The 20433-nt window shown below is 33.9% G+C and overlaps 1 pseudogene; it reads left to right on the forward strand.

Annotated features, from left to right (window-relative positions):
- The first annotated feature begins 16930 nt into the window (after positions 1-16930).
- Positions 16931-20433, forward strand: part of LOC115290565 — a 108353-nt pseudogene continuing 104850 nt past the window's right edge.

The following is a 20433-nucleotide window of genomic DNA, read 5'->3' on the forward strand; positions in this document are numbered from 1 at the left end:
AGATGAGATTTTTATTTTTTAAAACTTTTAAAATATTTTTTGAGAGACAGAGAGACAGACAGGGAAACCAAGAATCTGAAGCAGACTCCAGTCTCTGAGCTGTCAACACAGAACCTGATGCTGGGCTCTAACCCAGGAATCATGAGATCATGACCTAAGCTCAACTGGGAACCCTTAACCAACTGAGCCACCCAGGTGCCCCAGAAATTGAATTTTTAACTTACTACAATCTACCTTGAAATGATATTAACTTATTTCATTTATAGTGTAAGAAACTTGTCAAAGTTTATTGTCATTTTATTCTTCTAACCTTTATATTATTGTTATAGTAATTTGCTTTTACATGGTGTAAGCCTCAGATTGCAATGTTATTTTGCTTCAAAGATTCAATTGCCACTTAAAAATATGAGGCATCAGGGTCACACAGTTGGTTGAGCATCTGACTTTGGCTCAGGTCATGATTTCATGGTTCCTGAGTTCAAGCCCTGCATGGACTTGCTGCTGTCAGTCTGTCAGTGCAAAGCCCACTTCAGATCCTCTGCCCCCATCTCTGTCGGCCCTTCCCCCCACCTCTGTCTCTCAAAAAATAAACTTTAAAAAATAAGAAAAAAAACTGTATTTACCCTCATAGTTGACATTTCTGGTACTCTTCATTTCATTATGCAGAGACAGATATTTATATGGTATCATTTTTCTTTTGCCTAAAGGACTTCCTTTAACATTTCTTTTTTTTAAATATTTTAAAAAAATTTTAGTGTTTATTCCATTTTTTAATGTTTTTTTTTAATTTATTTTTGATAGAGAGAGAGACAGAGCATGAGAGTGGGAGGGGCAGAGAGAGAAGGAGACACAGAATCAGAAGCAGGCTCCAGGCTCTGAGCTAGCTGTCAGCCCAGAGCCCATCATGGAGCTGGAACCCACGAACGTGAGATCTGACCTGAGCCAAAGTCGGAAGCTTAACCGACTGAGCCACCAGGCGCCCCGTTTTTAACATTTCTTATACAGAAAGTCAGCTGGTGGTATTTTTTCCCAGCTTTTGTAGCTCTAAACATTTTTTATTAGTTTTGCTTTTGAAATACATTTTTGCTGGTACTAGAGTCACTAATTTACTAAATTTTAAATCTTTCTCAGTATTTTAAAGATGTTTTTCTGTACTTAAATAGTTTCCAAGAAAAAATGTAATGTGATTCTTACATTCATTCCTCTGTGATATGTTTTTTTTTCCTCCTGTCTGGCTGTTTTTAAAATTTTATTTTTATAACTGAATTTTGAGCAATCTAATTCTGATATGAATTGTCATTATCTTTCGGTTGCTTGTGCTTTGCCTTAGCTGTGATTTTATGGATCTGTGCATTTAAAAGTTTCATCAAGATTGGAACATATTTTTGCTATTAGATATTCAAATATTTCTGTTTCCCTTCCCTCTTTTGTCCCTCAGAAACTCTAATTGCCTATGAGTTAAGCGGCATAATGTTGCCCCAAAGCTCACTGAAGGTCTTTTCATTTCTTCAATTCTTTTTTATCTTTGTGTTTCATTTTGGATAGTTTGTTGGCCTTCTAATGTCAGGTCTATTAATAATTTCTCCTACGATATCTAATCTGTATTTTTTATTTCAGTATGTAAATTTACTACAAGACATTTTTTATTTTTTATTTTCTAGATCTCTACTTAACTTTTAAAACACACTGAATGCAATTACAGTAAATATTTTAATATCCTTATCTACTAATTCTAATATATGTGTATGTTGTGAGTCTATTTCTATTGATTGCTTACTCTCCTTATTATGGGTCATTTTTTTCCCTATAAAAGTCAGGCAATTTTTAATTAGTTGCCACACATTATATATTTTACCTAGTTGAGTGCTGGGCACTTTGTATTCAGATACATTTAACTTTTTTCTTAAATGCTAAAATTATTGAAAAGAATTTGATGACTTCATGTTTTGCTTTTATGATTAGCTGGGTCTACCTGGTGCTCAGTCTTGGGTTAATTATCCTATACTACTGAAGCAAGACTTTCAAAAGGAATCAACATTATGTAAATTAATGCTTTTGTTACTGTCTTTCCAGTCTATGGAATAGGTATTGTGTCCAGGCCTGTCAAGTGCCAAAAACGGTTATTTACAACTCATTTGGATGGAGTTTTTCTCCTTGTGTAATGTAAAGCTTTTACCTGTTGCCACAAAGTCTCCCCAAATGTCAGCACTGCTCTACTTGTTTTAATTTATACGTACCATCCATTTCTGGGTAACCCTCCTCAACACGTAGGCTCAACAGATAAGACTCCTGATGTCATCTCCATTTCACTCCTCCTTCCTTTCCATGCTGACCCAGTTACATTTAAACTACCCAGTAAGAAAGTGTTCTGTGAAACGCTACCTACCACATCTATTGCCCTCAGTAAAAGCATTTGCCTACAGGTCCTTGTTCTGCTCTTTCCCTGCCTGCTGTAGCCAAACTTGATACAGACTTTTGGGTTACTTTGGGTGGCCCTCAGGCCATGCTAGGCCTCCCTCTTTAGGACCTGTGAGTATATTAAATAATTGCATATTCCTCTGAGTATAATTTCCCTTACCACATTCGAGTGATCCTTATGGATCCCTCAAAGGGGACTGACTCCCCTTCATGACTGACAACACACCTTGGATAGTTTCCTCATATGAATGTTGGAACTAATTCACTACTTGATGGGGACTCTAGGGCTGTATTTGTGGTGCTCTCTAGCTACCTCCTCTCTGACAGACTATTCTATAGACTTTTGTTTCTTTACTCTTCTTAGACTCTCAGCTCAGACTCCTCAAGCCAGAGAGTTTGCCAAGTTCTTATTCCCAACAACTCTCTTAAGACAGTAAACTGGGACAGCTGTAGGGTTCAGCTTTTTTATTTACAATCTTTTTCTTTTTTCAGGGATTACTGTCCCATGTTTCTGAATATCCAGTTTGAAAATTGTTTCCTATATTTTGTGTGTTTTTGGTTTTATTTTGTTTTTATTATTTTGGGAAGAAGGGTAAATCCTGTTCTTGTTATTCTGAAATCTTGGCTGAAATTGTAAGGCAATAGTAGATAACTTTTGATGTATTCTTTAGAGTACAGAATTCAAATATTTGATTAAGATTCAGTTAATGAATAAACAACACACACACACACAAAGAATAAACAGCATACAGAAGTAGATACAGCATCTGATGGGATGGAAGGTTTACAACTTCATTTACTTATTTAATGCTCTCAAAAAAATTGTTGGTATTTGGAAATTTTTTTGCAGTTGAAGAGTAGTGACATCACTTCAGGATTAAGTGAAAATGATGATAGTGGTGTCTGGGCCTTTCTGATCTCAGCTCTCTTATCCCTGAATATCATCTAAGGAAATATGTTCCAGAACTGAATTATCTGAGTGGTAGTTTATGAATTTTCCGTCTCCATTTTTCTTGGAGGGTTAATAGGTCTCCTGGTTTATCAGTTCTGTAGCATGTTCTGCATGGTATTTCTAGAGGCCATTACAAATTGGCTCACTGAGCCATTCCACAGATTTTTCTTTGTATTCAACATGCTGCATTATTTTTTTTTCATCTAAATTCTATAGAGTGTTTTTACTTTTCTGTGTTGAACTCTGATGATAGAATTTATAACATATTGCCAATCTGTCATATAAGGCTCTTTTCTGGATTTTAGGTTTTCAAATTAATGTATGAAAATGGATAATATTGGGATTAGGGGGTGGAAATTTGGCTACTATTCCTAAAGAAGACGACTCACGGTAAATGAATATTTGTAAGGCATACTTATAAAGTAAGGTTAAATGGAATTTCTATCTAACTTGATGTAGGCAATTTAATTCTATTTCCATGACCATATTTTACTAACACGATTTTTCAATGTGCTTTATTACCTTATCTTTAGATAAGATCCTTCCTACATTCTGGGAGGAGACGTGAGTAGCCAATCCTAATTTTTATTGACAGTATCTCCATTTATCTTTTCATTCATCTTTATGGACATTTTTGAAGGAAATTATAAATACCTACACCAGTAATTGCAGCCAGATGATATTTTAAAGCTAGTATTGTTATGAATAATTTCACATAGAGCTGTCCAGTTTAACATTTTGAAGGACATATGTTTGTTACCTCATTTTATAAAAGGTAGCTTATTTTCTGGATGTTAAATTGTATAAGACCTTCAAGTGGCTTTCATGACATTGGATCATTTGCCTTCTCCTTTTATATTCACTTTATATTTCACTTCTCATTTAGCAATTTAACATCTTTTTTTGTTTTGTTTTGTTTTGGTTTGGTTTGATTTCATGCAATGGATTTAGAGCATGACACATCCATTTTGACTTGTGATTGACCCTGTAATTATGTACTCACTTCCCAAAATAAGTTCTTAAATTAACAAGTTTTTTGATGTTAAAATCTCAATTTGAACATCTTCAATACTGCATTTTCCCCATTTTTTGTGCTTACTTGCTTGCTATTTCAGCAACCTCTCTAAATCTCAATTTTTTTTCTGTCACAATTAGCTATTGCTTTTCTTTTTTGTCTTCACTGATAAGAACTGTATTACTTTCTTATATATTTTCCTTAGTTTCCCAATTTAATAATTTGAATTATTTTACATTATTTCTTAATTTTTACTAGCCTCTAATATTTTGTTTCTATGGTCTATGTAAGGTATGTATTGACTTATTTACTACAGTACTTCATAAAATACAGTCCATCATAAAACTGTAAGTATTTAAATGGCAAAAGAAAAAGCATGTTATTTTTCTCAAATTCCCTTAATACATGTTCAGTGGCCTCCTTTATGATATACAGTTTAGGAGAAAACTTTTAAAAAATATATTTATTCTGGTAATAGCCTTTAGATTCAAATGATTTAAAAACTATCAATTAAAAAAATCCTGCAAGATTTCATTGTGTGGTGATACTGAGACCCTGATCAGTCAGCCAAATCTGATTGTACAGCCTGTGTCATTTGTAATATCAGAGGTCCCTATTCTTATATTCTACAAAGTGAGAAGCACTATTTTAGATTGTGTCTGATTTGATACCTGGACCTAATTTTTAATAAGTAAAAGATTCTGTCTGTTTTTCTAGAAGTCCTAAATGAGACAATAATCCAGCCTGAAACAAAGATTTCTTAGGAAAAAAAAAAAAACCCCACTAAGCAAAAGGTAGTCAAATACAAGACTAAGATCTAGCTGGATTTAAACCTAAATTCATGTGCTGATATTGAGCTCGGGGGCAAATTTCAGTTTTCATTCATCAGTGGGAAGTACAGAAATAATAACAAATAAGAGAACAAAACCAAGAAAAACACAGGGCAAAGAATCTAATTGGAGATATTTCTTCCAGATGCCTAGGTTTATAAAGGGCTACAAATTTAGTGTATGATTGATCCAAGAAATAATCCCCTAGACTTGGAGGGCACTTTGACCATTTGGAACTTTGGTTTAGATTTTAGCGGGTGGGTTGCAATTGCCCTTGAGATTTTGGAAAGTCAAGACAGCAATCACGTAAATTTGTGCAACAAGCTCACACTGCATTGGTCACACAAAGACACCTCAAGCAAGATGTTAAAGTAGAGTGATTCTGGACTGTTCATTACTCAGGCAGATGGTGAACGTAAGCTCATGCTACAAAAAGTAAACACAAAATTATGTGCAAAGAAATAAGGTACTATTTTAAAACGTGAAACTAATAGAATTTGATCACTAGTAATACTAGTAAGGGAATTTTTAAATGCAAATGATTAACGCATTGTATTTAAAGCTCATGTAAGAAAACTTAAAATGGAAAAAATTAAAATTAAGAGGTAAAAATCACAAGTCACAAATAAGTGATACAGTAAGAAGAGTGTAGTTATAGACAAAAATATTTCTTTTAAATTACACAAACAATTCAGAGTCTACTAGAATATGAAAGAAACTAAAAACAATCATGTTATAATTCTCAGCATTCTAGAAAGCATAAGAGAGTTTGCTAATTTGAAAAGGAATAATCTTAATAAATAAACATAGTTAATGGGGCAATGAAATAACCTATCTTTTGATGTAAAGCAATTGAGCACAGCTACTATTATTAAAGTTCATCTTTACAACATTATATTGGTGGTTCTGTTCAATGCAGTGAGGGAAAAAGAAATAAAAAGTAAAAAACCAAGGGCGCCTGGATGGCTCAGTTGGTTAAGTGTCCAACTTCAACTGAGGTCATGATCTCATGGTTCATGGGTTTGAGCCCCGTGCCAGGCTCTGTGCTGACAGCTAGCTCAGAGCCTGGAGTCTGTCTTTGGATTGTGTGTCTCCCTCTCTCTCTCTCTGATCCTCCACTGATCACGCTGTCTCTCCCTCTCTCTCAAAAAAAAAAAAAAAAAAAACATTAAAAAAAGTTTTAAAGTAAAAAAACAGGAGTTTATGAAAAAAAGTTGATACAATTATTTATAGCCAGTATTAGAGCACATAAAAATAAAATATTCTATCTATAATTTTATGAGGACACAATTGAAATTAATTTTGAAACTTAATTGAATATATCAAATTTGTTGGATTTAAAAATCATTAAGCAGAAATCTACATTTCTATATTTCAGTAAGAGATATCTAGAAATAAAATTTAAATAACACTTTTAAAAACAAAAAATATGTAGTAAGAGTGTATAAAAGGAAACAAGTCGAAGGTATTTATGGAGAAAATAAAATTTATTGAGACTTTAAAATGCATAAATAGAAAAATATACAATATTTATGGATCAGAAGAAACAATATCAGAAAGATCGTAAATTTCCCCAGATTGATCTACATATTCAAAGTAATCATAATCAAAGCCACAGTCAGTTTGGGGAGGCATGGGAATTTAATAGCTTATTCTTTTAAGTGTATTAATTTGGAGAGAGCAAAAAGAGAGAGAGACTCACATCACAAGCAGGCTCCACACTGCCAGTGCCGAGAGCCCGATGCACGACTCGAAAGTCACTAACCATGCGATCGTGACCTGACTGAAATCCAGGGTCGGATGCTTAATGGACTGAGCCACCCAGGCGCCCCTAACAAGCTTATTTGAAACTTTGTATATGTCGGCAAATAGTACTATAAAGTAGAGCAATAATACACCCTATAATAATCAAGATTTCAATAATTAACTGGTAATTAAGAGAGTATGTACTAGCACACAGGTAGTCACACTGGAATTAAAAAAGTGTAACAGTTACACAGCACTAGAAAATTTAAATGATTAATGAATCTCCAAAATGTGTAAAGGTTTCATAAGGGTAAAGGGTATGATGTAGTAGGAGAAAGTGTGCCCAGGCAACCAATAGAGTGGATCAAACCTAACAGGGGCAGCCTAAGTCCTTTCTCTGTGTAGACTGGGATTAGTTTATGAATTGTGAACCACAAATACATGTGCAAGATGCCTACGTTTTGGGAGACCATCACTTTTGTTCCAGGAGTCATCTCTCATATACTTGTGACAAAATCATACAGCATGACCAGGCTCAAAAGCAGATACCAAGATAACAGATCAGACGTTTGCTGGAATACATTAGTCAGTATATTTTCTATAAACAATGCTCAAGGGCTGATGAAGGTTTGGTCATGGTCTGTCTCAAAAAGAACATAATTACACTAAGCACTAGTTCATGCATTTCATTTAAGTTTGTATGTGTTTGCATCCCAAACATTCCAAAATAGTGTTTTTATATATAAAGTAGATATTCAATAAATATTTACCAAAAAATTCATAGATATCACTTGCTGAGAATCTATTGTGTTGGGCACTAAGCAACTAGCTATGTGTGTGGTATCTCTCCAGTATCATCAACTTTACATATTAAGAAACCAGTTCAGAGGGTTTAAATTACACCCACAATTAAGTGGGGGCTATAGTTCAAGTCTGTTTATATTACTGTAGAACTCATATTGTTTAAAAAATAAATAAAAAGGAGAAAGTTATTTCCCTGGATATAGGAATAGTAATGTTCTGAAACATTTTATCAAGTTAAAACCTGTTATATTGTTTATAAGAAGAATTCAATAGAGATATTATCCATATTAAATTTTTCCCTTCTGATTTTCCACTCTAATGGTAAACTATTTTAATGACAAACAGTTTTAAAATTTTGTCTTTTGTAGTGTTTGTATTTCTACTCTATTTTTTAATATATTGTTTATTTCCACATCTCTTAACTATAATCACTTTCAGTAAGTTCTGTATCTTTATTATTGTTTTATTACATGCTAAAATATTATTAACTTCCATAATTATTATTAACTCTATTTGGAGAAACAGGTGTCTCACATAAAGCCTATTCATATACATCACATGAAACTACATATATACACAAATATGAATAAAGTAGTAATGGATGAATGGTAAGTGGTTATTGCAATAACTTTGGTTTCCCTCCTTTTTATATACATATGTAGCCAAATTTATAGATATTAAATTTTAAATTATTTTCTCTTTACAATTGTAGAGCAAATGTTATTAAGATATATCATGACACTTTGAAGCTAGTAGTCAAAGTAGTAATTAGAATAGTTATCATATGGACTGCCATTATATGCATATGTTTATGTATAAAGGTGTGGATTTGATAATTGAATTTAATCATTGGGTTTGTTTTTGTGCTATTTTCAATTAGCCCTTGACTTACAAAATTTTATGGAACATTGTGATTCTTCCACCACTAAAATTAGCTCTATTAAGTTCAGCAAACTAATAATTTTCATCAACATTTATACTTTTTACTTTATAAATCTTATGAGATTAATCATTTGAATTAATCTCTTATGTGACAGTTCAAATGTACAATTTTTTAGGGTTGCTTAAAACTGATGTAGAAGAATCACAAATATATACAAGAGTAATGTAATTTTAATATGAATGTTTGCAATATCTATCATATATTTATCTATCTGGATAAAAACAGTCGTCTTCCTTCTCTCCATAAAGAAAATGTCTGCCTTTGCATGTAGCCATAATGTTTTGTGTCAGTAAAATAAAGAAATCTGCTTCATTCAAAGCCCTACATCTTGCCTAAGTAAGACTAGAATAAAATTTAATTCTTTCTGCTTTGCAATTTTGCTCCTAATATGATGATATACAAGGATTACTTCTAGGCTTTTCTTTGAACACTTACTCTGATATTAGGGAATAAAAATACAAAATCAATTTTTAGAACTTGGGTAGATAAAATTAATTAGCAAAAAGTAGTAACTTGGAGACAGAGATTTGGGTCTGAGTCCTACTAATGGCCCTGAGCATGACTTTTGCCAAGTCATTTATTATCAGGTCTCAATTTTCTCACCAGAAAAAGAAATTGGAATATATGACTTCTTGTTTTCCATCTTCTATTCCATGTCTTTTTTTTTTCTCTTTTGGAGAAAGTTTTAGTTTGAAGATCATATAAATTTTTGAACTAAATAGTTTTCAGCTTCTTCATTTTTCTTTTTTCTTTTAAATGCCAGACTCAAACTATACTCTGGGAAAAAGAAGAATTTATCTGACAAATTTTATATAACATTGAAGAGTTTTAATAAATTTATTTATCAAAAGTTATTAAATCATCATAACACAGGTGGAAATGACAAACATAAAGCTAAAATTTAGTAGAAAACAGAAGTAAATATATTTCTGGTTTTGTGGTACAGTGTATATTATAAATAGTACAGAAAACCTGGTAATTAGAAAAACACTGATTGGTAAATTGAATATGGTAGTATATCAAACTTATTAAAATATACTGTATTATTTATCATATACTAATGCATACTTCACATATTAATATATAACTTTATAAAGTAATATTATTCTATATATGAATATTTTAGAGTTCAGGACTTGTTAAATCAAAAGTTGTTTTAGACTTGGACCTCCAGACACAATAAACACAGACAAAATAGATGAGAAAATGAGTTGCAAGATGATAAACACCTGGCAAATAAAAAATGGCAATAATTCTGAGAAATGGAAGACAATAAAGATGAGTCCCACATTAGCAGCCACGAACTGTTTTTGAAGAAATTTCCGAGCTGTGGCACAGGGAGAGGAGACCCATTTGGACGTTATCACTTCCTGAGTTGAGGAGATAAAACAGAGTCAGGAGAGAGTAGGCACATAAAGCTCTCAGGACAGAGCATCTCAGAAGAGGGAGCGCACAGAGAGCACACCGCACATTTGTAGTATTCACCTGAGGAATGGTCAACACAAGCATACAAGGAAACTGCCCAGTGCTGTGAAAAACATTCGCAAAGGATGAGTTAACTCCTGGCAGGGTGGGACACTGGCCTGTGGCCATTAGTCAGAATGGAAAACAACATTCATGAAGCACTGGGCTGAGCACAAAAAAAGACTCATGTTTCAGACCTGGTCAACAATTTTTTCTAACAAACATTTCTCTGGTCTTGCCAAGTAAATCTGAAAAGCAAGGCTATAAAATATCAGGTTGGTTTCAAGTAAATTAATGACATCACAGACAAAATTCAGTAATCTTTATGGAATACCAAAATAAAGTCTTTACTTAATATGTTTAAATGACAATGTCGGACCCCCAATAAAACTTTACCAGGCATGCAGAGAAGCAAGAAACTAAGAACCTCAATGAGAAGGGGGGAAAGTCATCAATAGAAACTGACAGAGAATTGACACAGATATTAGAATTATAATTGTATTTTGTATGTTTAAAATTTAAGTAGAGATGACATGGAAGATATGAAGAAGATACAAATAAAACATGTTCATAAAACCATAATAGGAGGTGGGGGACACCCCAAATGATGGTTTGTGGTCAAGTAGGCCATGCTAAAAAAATAATTAACAAACTGAAATCCCAAAAATAAAACAAAAAATGAAATAGAGTGATGAGAATGAACAAAAATCAACAGAAAACCTAATGAACTGTAGAACAAATCTGCCACTTGAAATATATATATTTGAAATCCCAAAAGGGAAAGGGAGGGAACAATAGTATTTGAATAAATAATGGCTCTAAATATTACAAAATCAATTAAAATGTTAACGTCACAGATTAAAGAATCTCAGTCAACCTCAGGCACAAGAAACATGAAGAAACTGCACTGAAGCTTATGAAGATTAAGTTGAAGAAGATGAACTAGAAGGAAAAAAATTTCACCAGTCAGTCTACCTTGCCTGTACTCTTCAAATTTCAAGGTCCTTAAAGATAAAAATGTTTTTGTGAACTTGTCACAGGTTGGATGGCTTCTAAATGTTATATGATATCCTGAATTGGATCTTGGAATTAAAAAAAAAAAAAGGAAGGGAGCAATAAAACTGATGATATCTCAATAAAGTCAAAAGTTTATTTAATAGCATTGTACCAATATTATTTATTTTTAAAATTTTGATAAATACATCATTGCTATGTAAGATACCAGCACTGCAGAAACCTAAGTAATGGGTACATAGGAACTTTTGGTACTATCTTTGAAGATTTCCTCTAAATTTAAAATTATTTCAAAAATAATTTGTTTTCAACATTTAACTTGTTATTATGTTCCAGTTACTATCTTGGTATAAAGTAATATAGACATGGCTCTGACTCTGTGGGGGGAAAAAGGTATTTAAACAAACATTTTAAAGTATCTATGCTAATCTGGTGCTTGGAATAATATAATATAGGAAACATTGGATTGTTCTTGTATGTTTACCTGGAAATGAAAAGAATTTCTATAGAAAAATGTGTTATTAAAAAAATTATACTTTGCTATGACTATAAGAATACTGGTGATGTATGTACACACTGCTCATAACACTGTATTCCTCAAGATCCCAAGGAGACATCTAACAAATAATCACATTTAGTAGACAAACATGTCTGATTATATCTGGACAATGTAGGGCAATGCCTTATATTAGGAACTTCTTGAAAAATCATTTCAAGTGTAGAGGGAGTTGAAATGCCCAAGTTTGTGCAAAAACAGCTCAGAAGGTTAAGAGTAATTTCCTAAATATGGGAAATTGTTACTCAAAGTGTCCTCATTCCAAAAGCCAGTGAAGAAGGCTTCTTACAAAGCATGAAGTAAATGTTAAAACTCTTTCAATAATCTAGGAAACAGTATCTTCTTTCCTATTTGCTAGAGTGTAGGAAAGAGTGAAGGGCATTTTTTCCACTGGGGATGGCTTGTAGAATATGCATGTTCATCAAGCTCACAAAAGTAATGAGCCATGAACCAGACAAACGTCCTTCTAGAAGAGTGAAAAACTCAACTATAGACTTCCTTGGTGTTTGCTGAGTGCTCAGTGACTTTGCAGCAGTGCACACAGATTAAGCAGAGCAGCTGGTATCGGCAAAGAAAGCTGTAGCAGGAGAAAACCAAAATGGCAGATGTCAAGTCGAACTCAAAGTGCCATTTGTGACCCTCAAGGAGACACATTCTGAGGACAGCACCGGTTAAGACTGCAAGAAGCCAGAGGAACGTCAAACTTCTGCATGGTACACGGGGGAGCTAGATTCACTGGTAAGAAGGATGAACACAATTTTAAGTCTGTTTATTCGCCAATGAATACTGTTTGGTCTAAATTTTCTTGTCTTAAAGTAACAGAAGTGAGCAAAATTTAGTGAAGCAGAATATTTGTAGAGAAAGCCAAAAGCAAATGACAAACAAATATGAGTTTTTATGGATGAAGGAGTAATATATGAAGTAGTTATTTAAATTGACGTGTGGGTTTTTATCTTTCCTTACATTTCCCTATGAAATATAATTATATAACATTCTGTTTACTTCTGGAAACTGCTTTATTCTAACCATTTCTGACACTATAATCAATAGAGAACACATTTATCCCGTCTCTCACTAAGGCCTTACAGCAACTAGCACGTGGACTTTAGAAAGTGAACTAAACTTCACTCAGCAATATTGTTAGGAGTCACTAAACACAAATATACAAATGCAGTGGGGTGTTTTGTAGGAGGAAGGGGGTGTCCATACCTGAGTTTCTTGTTATTTTTGCATTTAAAACACAAAAGAAGGAAAAATACAAGAGCTGCATTATAATGAAAACACACTGCAAAATAGCTCTTCAAAAACACTTAACATCGTCTATTGTGCCTAATGTTCCATAGCCTTTCATTGTTTACTCTTGAGTGATTTTACAGGACAAAACTGAAAGTAAGAAAGTATTTAGTGGCTATGGGTTCAAGTAGCCCTTGAGAATTGTGAAATAAGGGCTCCACTTTAAGAAGAATTGATCTAAATTCAGTTGTGAACACATTGTCAGTTTTAAAGCGTAATCTTAGTGCTAACACTGCCCACACTGTCTTATTGTCAAGAAATCTTGGGAAAGTATCAGTAAATGGCAGAGGGAAACGTTGAAGCACCACCATAGCAAACAAAAACTTCCAGTATTGTATCTTAGATATTTTCTCAATAGTGGAAGAAGACAGTTCATTGCAAATGTCTTCATTTCATCATGGTGATTGCCATTTGCTTATAAAGGAAATAAAATGAAGATATGTCACATAGTTCAAATATCTGAACACACACGTTAGCTCGGTGGGTCCAACCCGTCCTCCTACCTGCTATCACCATTTACATCAAAGCAAAATAAAGTAAAATAAGAGAGAAAGAATTTGACAATGTACTAGTCCCTTTGTTAGCCGTGATAGGATTTTTAGTTCTCCAAATGAAACGTTATATGGAATTTTTTTTAAGTTGTGTTCTGATTGATTTACAGATGTAATGTCTAAAGTATCCATTATGCATCTTAACCATCACCCCATGATGTGTTCTCTTAGAGTTGTTTAGAAAACCATGAAAATCTACCCCTCTTTTAAAAGTAGAGAAAATTTGAATGTCCCACAATACTATATTTGAGTATCACTTTATACAGTAATCATGTAAGAGAGAATCATAGGCAGACGAAACTTAGCAGTCTCAAAATATCTGAAATGAGCTTGAGATGTCAGTTAAATAATATCAAAGGTTAACATTGTGAGCATAACATAAAAAGACAGAAAACAGATGAAATCAGTTGCATTCATTGCTGGTGATCACAACTTAAAAGGCATTTAGTCACCCTGGGACGTGTTCTGAAGGCAATTAAGATGGAGATAGGTGACAAAACTGAGTCACATAAGGAAGTTTAGGAATGACTAGCCTGGGAAAGGGAGGAAGAACAGGAAATAAGATAGTATCCAGGTATTTGAAAAAGTCACTTGATTTGGTTATTAACTTATTAAACAAGCATTATTTTTTGCTTACCTACTATTTTGGTATTAGATGCTCAGAGTATACATGGAGGAAACAGACATAGTCTTGACTTCAACAGAGCATTTCAGAGGGAGACAAACAACCAATGTGAGAAAAAAATAAGTTACTATATTGAGATATTTGTTATGAATAAAAGGAACAGTCAGAAAATATCAAGAGCACATACAATAGATCATGTAATGCTTGAAAGATTTTTAGAAGGTATAATTTTAAAGGTATATTCTAAGAGACTAAATTAGGAACCAGACTTGTACCTATCAAAGAAATAATTTTTCTTTCAACAGAGAAAAAGGTGCTTCAAAGATATAGCAAATTGTCCTAGAATGGAACGCTGCAGTGTCATTTGATAATTCAACATGTATTGAATGAATGTATGTCGATAATTAAAATAAACCTCATTGGAGTATTAAGGAATGATAACTAAAACTGAGTAATAAATGTCATGTGGTCCTGACAATCTCTTTTTATATGTGAAATTACTTTATCAAATCAACAAGTGAAACTGGCCTTTATTATTTTACGTAAAATAATTATTATTTTTAGGTAAAATTTCCCAAATAAATATATTAGGTGGTAAATCTATCAGAAAGATTAAAAAGAATCATACCATTAGCTTATTGATAATACAGCTTTTCCCTGTAGGGGAAAAGATGACCCTCATTGAGAAACAGCAGTTTTTCATGTTAAATTATAACATTTTATGAAGTTGAGTTTTTTGTATTAATTACATTAAGAATCCATAGGAAATCATTCTTCAGTCTGAAACTAGAACCTAAGGCCAAGGAAATACTCGAACAATATTGTGCCCAAAGTGTAAAACCTAAGCTGGTTTAAGTGTTTCTATTATGATGTCATTTAAAATCACTAACTCAAGAGAATGCCAAACAGACTTAGAAAATGGCTACGAGTCTAAGTGCAATTACTGATGACAACTTTACAGCAGCTTCGAAAGATGTGGTGGAGTAGGAACAAGACTGGACACAAGTTTAGGTTTTCCATAACCAAATTACTATTTCAGGCCCACAGGCCTCTAACCTTTGAGTGACAGGATGTACATCTTTGGCCCCTTCCAAACTTTTTCATGCACAGGTATGCATACACATTGTAAAGAGAACTCCAATATCCACTGATATGAACTACTAAACAATCCTTATATTAGTTACCATTACTTATAAAATTTGACTGTAATTTTAATGGCATTTCCTACTCTAATTTCTTCTTCCTGTTTTCCTACGTGACCCCTCTGTACCCTTCACATATGTGCCACTATATTCTTTTACAATGTAAATCTGACAGGTGGGTTACATTGACTCTTTGATCATCTCTGACCAGGCATCTACCTGGCACCAGGATAAAGTATCATCACTGGCCCTGGATACCTCCCTTAGATCATCTCCTGAGAACCCCTTTTCACCTTTACTAACACATATTCTTTATTATTTCCCCAAATACAAACTGCCATTCTATGTTCTTCAACTTTTTAGTAAGAGACCTCCTTTCCTTAACTTTATATTGGTTATAAAATGAAATCTTATATATACTTCATTTTTATGGCCCCTCATGTACACCTCTCCTTATATTATTGCCTGTTGGTCCAATGGTATTTATACCTCTCTGTGGACCCTCCTGACCCCTTAGAATGTGTGTGTGTGTGTGTGTGTGTGTGTGTGTGTGTGTGTGTGGTTATATAAGTATTCATTCCAAATGTTGGAATCTGATTAGTCCAACTATTATTCCCTGTGCTTCTCCTAATGTTAATCTTTTATTATAGAACACTGACAGTTCAGATTGTATCTGATTGCATTACAGTGTATCCTGAGAAAGTAAACTATCTTGGAATTACTTCAAGAAAAAATTCAAGCCATTGTAGTTGTTTGTTCATAGCCAGAATTTGCTGCCTGAAATGTTATATACTATTTCAACAAATACTTAGTAAAGGCTTTTGAGAATTTCAGAAGAGTGATAATCTGACCATAATATTCTAAATATATAGTATTTATAGGCACATATACATTAGGATTTTTTATAACTGCCTCAAAAGTTTTAGCCACATTTACAAAATTAATTTGCATGAAAATAAGAACCATAAAATCAGATTTTATGAGATTATCCAGTAGAAGCATGTCAACACAGTATGGAGGAGTTTTACTTTAAGTGGAATGACACTGAATAGTTATCAGTATTCAGTATTAGTTAATAGTTATTCAGCATTTTACCAAAGAAAACATGAAAAAAAGAAAAGAATAGCACAATCATCTAAAATTAAAATCCTATTGTCTCACATGTAAGGGAATAAAAGAAAATAATTACTTCTCAACATGGAAGACATTCTTAAAGCTGAAAACAAGATATTGGCCGGAGTCTGGGGCTGATATTATAAAAATTATGGTAATATATAAGGATCATTAAAAGTAATCACACAAACCTACAACTACAAATTTTAAAATAAAATTTGCCTCGATTATTTTCAAAATAGAATAATACTAGAGAAACATTATTTCTGAAGCCACAATGATGGTCTGCTCTTAAGATCATACTGCTTTATACCATGGAGACTGATCATTCCTGGACACTGGGAGTTAAGCAGCAAATTTTCCTGAATCTTCACCCAGTCCCAAGCTTTCCCTGGAAAGTAGATATGTGAATTGTTTTAATGCATTCCCATTTCTAGGAAGCCTAATAGCTAGGCTAGAGGCAAATGCTCGACATTGCCTATAGTAATCTTCGCTTCCGACTCGCTGGCTGCGGCCTCCCTACAGGGAACGGTGGTGTGACGCGACAGGCGCTGTCAGGGAAACTTGCTAACAAAGGCAAAATCTCTTCTCCCAGGACAGGCCCACAGAGCGCCACCGTCCAAGCCTTGGACGGCCTTACGGCGTCTCTGTTTCTCTTAGAATGTATGTATATGTGATAAAATCTTTCCTTTGGCAAGTTCAGTTAATACAGTTTGGGTTCATATTTTGTCATTTACTGGCAGCATGAAATTAAGAAGGTGATTTAAATGGCATGTGCTTTTGTGCTTTAGTTTCTTCATACATAAAATGCATGAATGTGTGAAGTAATCCTTGCTCTATAAACTGGTGCATGAACACTGCTCAGAATGTGGCATGACAGAGAGTAAAACTATTCAAATTATTGTTACTTATGCTATAGACTATGAACCGTGTGTTACATACAGTAATATACATATACTTGTGTGTATATATGTACTATCATTCTCTATATACACACATATAGATGATACTACTGGGTAATAAATGAGATAAATAGTTTATGAGAGTGTAAGGCAGCTTATTACAACCTATTGAGCATATATATTTATATTTTAGGAGTTACTATACTTATAAAAATTATAAAAATATGGTAGAAAAATATAAAACAGGAAAATGGCAGAATATTTTCAGAGATTGGGCTTATGAATACCTACACATCAGTCTGATGAACAATTCTATGAAAATAAGGTCTGAAGTTAGAATTCCAATTCCTGGTTGAAAATAGGCAAAATATGCCAAGGCATAATCAAAGAGTGAAGGGATTGCTAGGCAGATTGCCAGCTCATGGACTTTAAAATAGGGGGGAAAAAAAGTTAGGAACTAACTAGAAGTTCCACTGTCAGATGGCACTGAGTACGGTTGGGGTTAAAACAGAAGGTAACAAGCTCAAGTTTGGTTCAACAAATAGGAACCAGTGAATTCCCAAAATGCCCTCCTAATACTGGCAGAGGGAATGAGTGATGAACTCCTAGGTAAGGATATTAAGACTCTACTTCTAGGGACAAATATGCTTCCCATGCTGGCCAAGGAACTGAGCATGTAATGTGGCAAGCTAAATTGGACTGTCTGTAAGAAGAAAATTCTTCCCAAACCACTGTTTTCCATGAAGATTTTTTTGAACTTTAAACCCAACACACAACAAACAGTCTCTTCTATATTAAATGTCAGGGTCAGTGTCATTAAATTAAATCTTACACTGAGTATCAAAAGATACTTAAACTTTGTACCTAATATCTATGGAATAGCTTTGAACGTCTGTTTATTCTGAGGTAACATGGTGTTCTTTGCGAATAGCTCCCTACATAGGATGGAGAATTTAGCAAAGAAACTTGTACTTCTGCCTTCTTTAGGCAACTGAATTATTACTAGGATGAGTGATACAGTTTGAAACAAATAAATTTAAAGTTTTACAGAAAAATACTTCTGAAGTGATTAAACGTTAAACCTCTTTTAACAAGTTTGTAAACTTCACATCTAATTTAAAATCTATTTTCAATTAAATGTTTCATTAAGAGCCCATGAGCATTGAATTATAATAATAAGGATTATGTATCTACTTTGATTCAAGGAATTATAAGTACTTGAAATGCTGGGTCCTATTTGCTAGTCTTCTCTGGGGACTACGAGGGAGGTTTACAAGTAAGGAAAAACTTTCCCACTCCCCTTGCCCCAGGGTTCTGTCTGCCAGAGTGATTTGCTTTGTGCAACTATTAACTAAATGTGCAGAATAAAAATTTGTCCCACGTTTCTAAAATCTAAATGGATGGTGACTGAATATTGAAGTGGCACCTCGCATACAGGATGTTTGTGTATAGGGCTTATGTATAAGAAGATAGATCATTAAAGAATTTTAATTTCCTAGCATTTTAAGGCTAATGTAATAATGCCTATAAACATGCATTTATAGGATTTTTGAAGGCAAATATAATTACAATATATCGCTCCCCCCCAAAATAGCTCAGATAAATATGTCCAACTTAAGGCAGTTGTGTCAAAGGTATCAAAATATAGTGGGAGACAGAATAGTCTGGGAGTTGGTGGACTTGAAATAAATTTTATAATTTTGCCTTTCTATGTAATACTTCATAAGATATTTAAATCTTAACTTCCCTATTAAATGAGAAAGGGCAATTCATATGCAGTTTCTTTTCATTGTTACAGTTGTGATGAACTCCATTTTCTGAAATGTAAAAAGTGGCCAATGACAGGCTTCGGTGACATTTCTAAGCCTAGGGCTACAAATACCTGGGCCGCATCTGGGCTTTTGTTCAGCCTCAGAGCCCCAGGTGGGGATGGCCTCGTTTCAAACCACAGGAGGTTTCAAACCACAGGGCTACTCCACTGCCGCAGGACTTTAAACCACTTGGATGAATTACAAAAACAAGAAACTGAATAACCAAACAATTTTCCCAGGGACCAATGGATTTTTACTCCTTGGATCAAAAAAAGGAACATGCATCCCATTTCATTAGCACAGAAGTGGTAGACCTTTGGTATAGTGCCTCTTGAATAGACCAAGATCTGGTCTGAAGGGACTACGTGAAAATGCCTGAGCTGGGTTATGATTACTTTCTAATTCTGATTTCCAAAACTGAGCCACAAGAGGAACTTCTGCAACATCAACCCGGGAGAGCCCTGTTCACTTATGCATATTACAATGTGCTTAAATGTCAGCTGCTGTGGATGCCATTTGTTCAACATACCAAATTTAAGAGAGGGGCTCTATCAAAGGGACTTCAATATGCAGTAGCCCCATTGGTATTTTGAGGTCTGTTAGAAAGGCGTCACATAGGGCAAATCTTATCCAAAGCCAGCAGGACAAAGGCAGGGATTGTTTGTAGTGACAACAATGTTTCAACATGACAGATGCATGTGGTTTAATTGTTCCAAAATTGAACTAAATTCTGATTTTAAAAGCAAACAAAATAAGACATTTGGATTATTTACTATGATTATATATTAATACAAATGAGTAGTTTTTCAAAATAAGATTTATAATTTTTGGCTTGAAAGGTATGGATAAAATCACTTTTTTTCATAAATATTATTTATATAATAATGGCCATTAATATTGGGGCACCTGGGTGGCTCAGTCGGTTACGCATCTAATTCTTGATTTCAGCTCTGGTCATGGCTTCACAGTTCGTGAGATCCAGGCCTGTGTCAGGCCGTCAGCACAGAGTCAACTTGGTATCCTCTCTGCCACTCACCTGCTCGCGCTCGCTCGCTCTCTCTCTCGCTCGCTCTCAAGATAATAAACATTTTTTAAAATGGCCATTCATGCTTACTATTAATACAAGTAACAAAATTGAGAACTGGCCGTTAGTTAATTACAGGCAGGAGGCTATGGAAAGGAGGCTGGGTCACGAAGACAAAAACTCAGATATAGACTTAATTTTTAGTACGGAATTTCCAGATTAACATTGTC

Source organism: Suricata suricatta, chromosome 4 (genome assembly GCF_006229205.1).
Source record: "Suricata suricatta isolate VVHF042 chromosome 4, meerkat_22Aug2017_6uvM2_HiC, whole genome shotgun sequence".
Taxonomy (NCBI): domain Eukaryota; kingdom Metazoa; phylum Chordata; class Mammalia; order Carnivora; family Herpestidae; genus Suricata; species Suricata suricatta.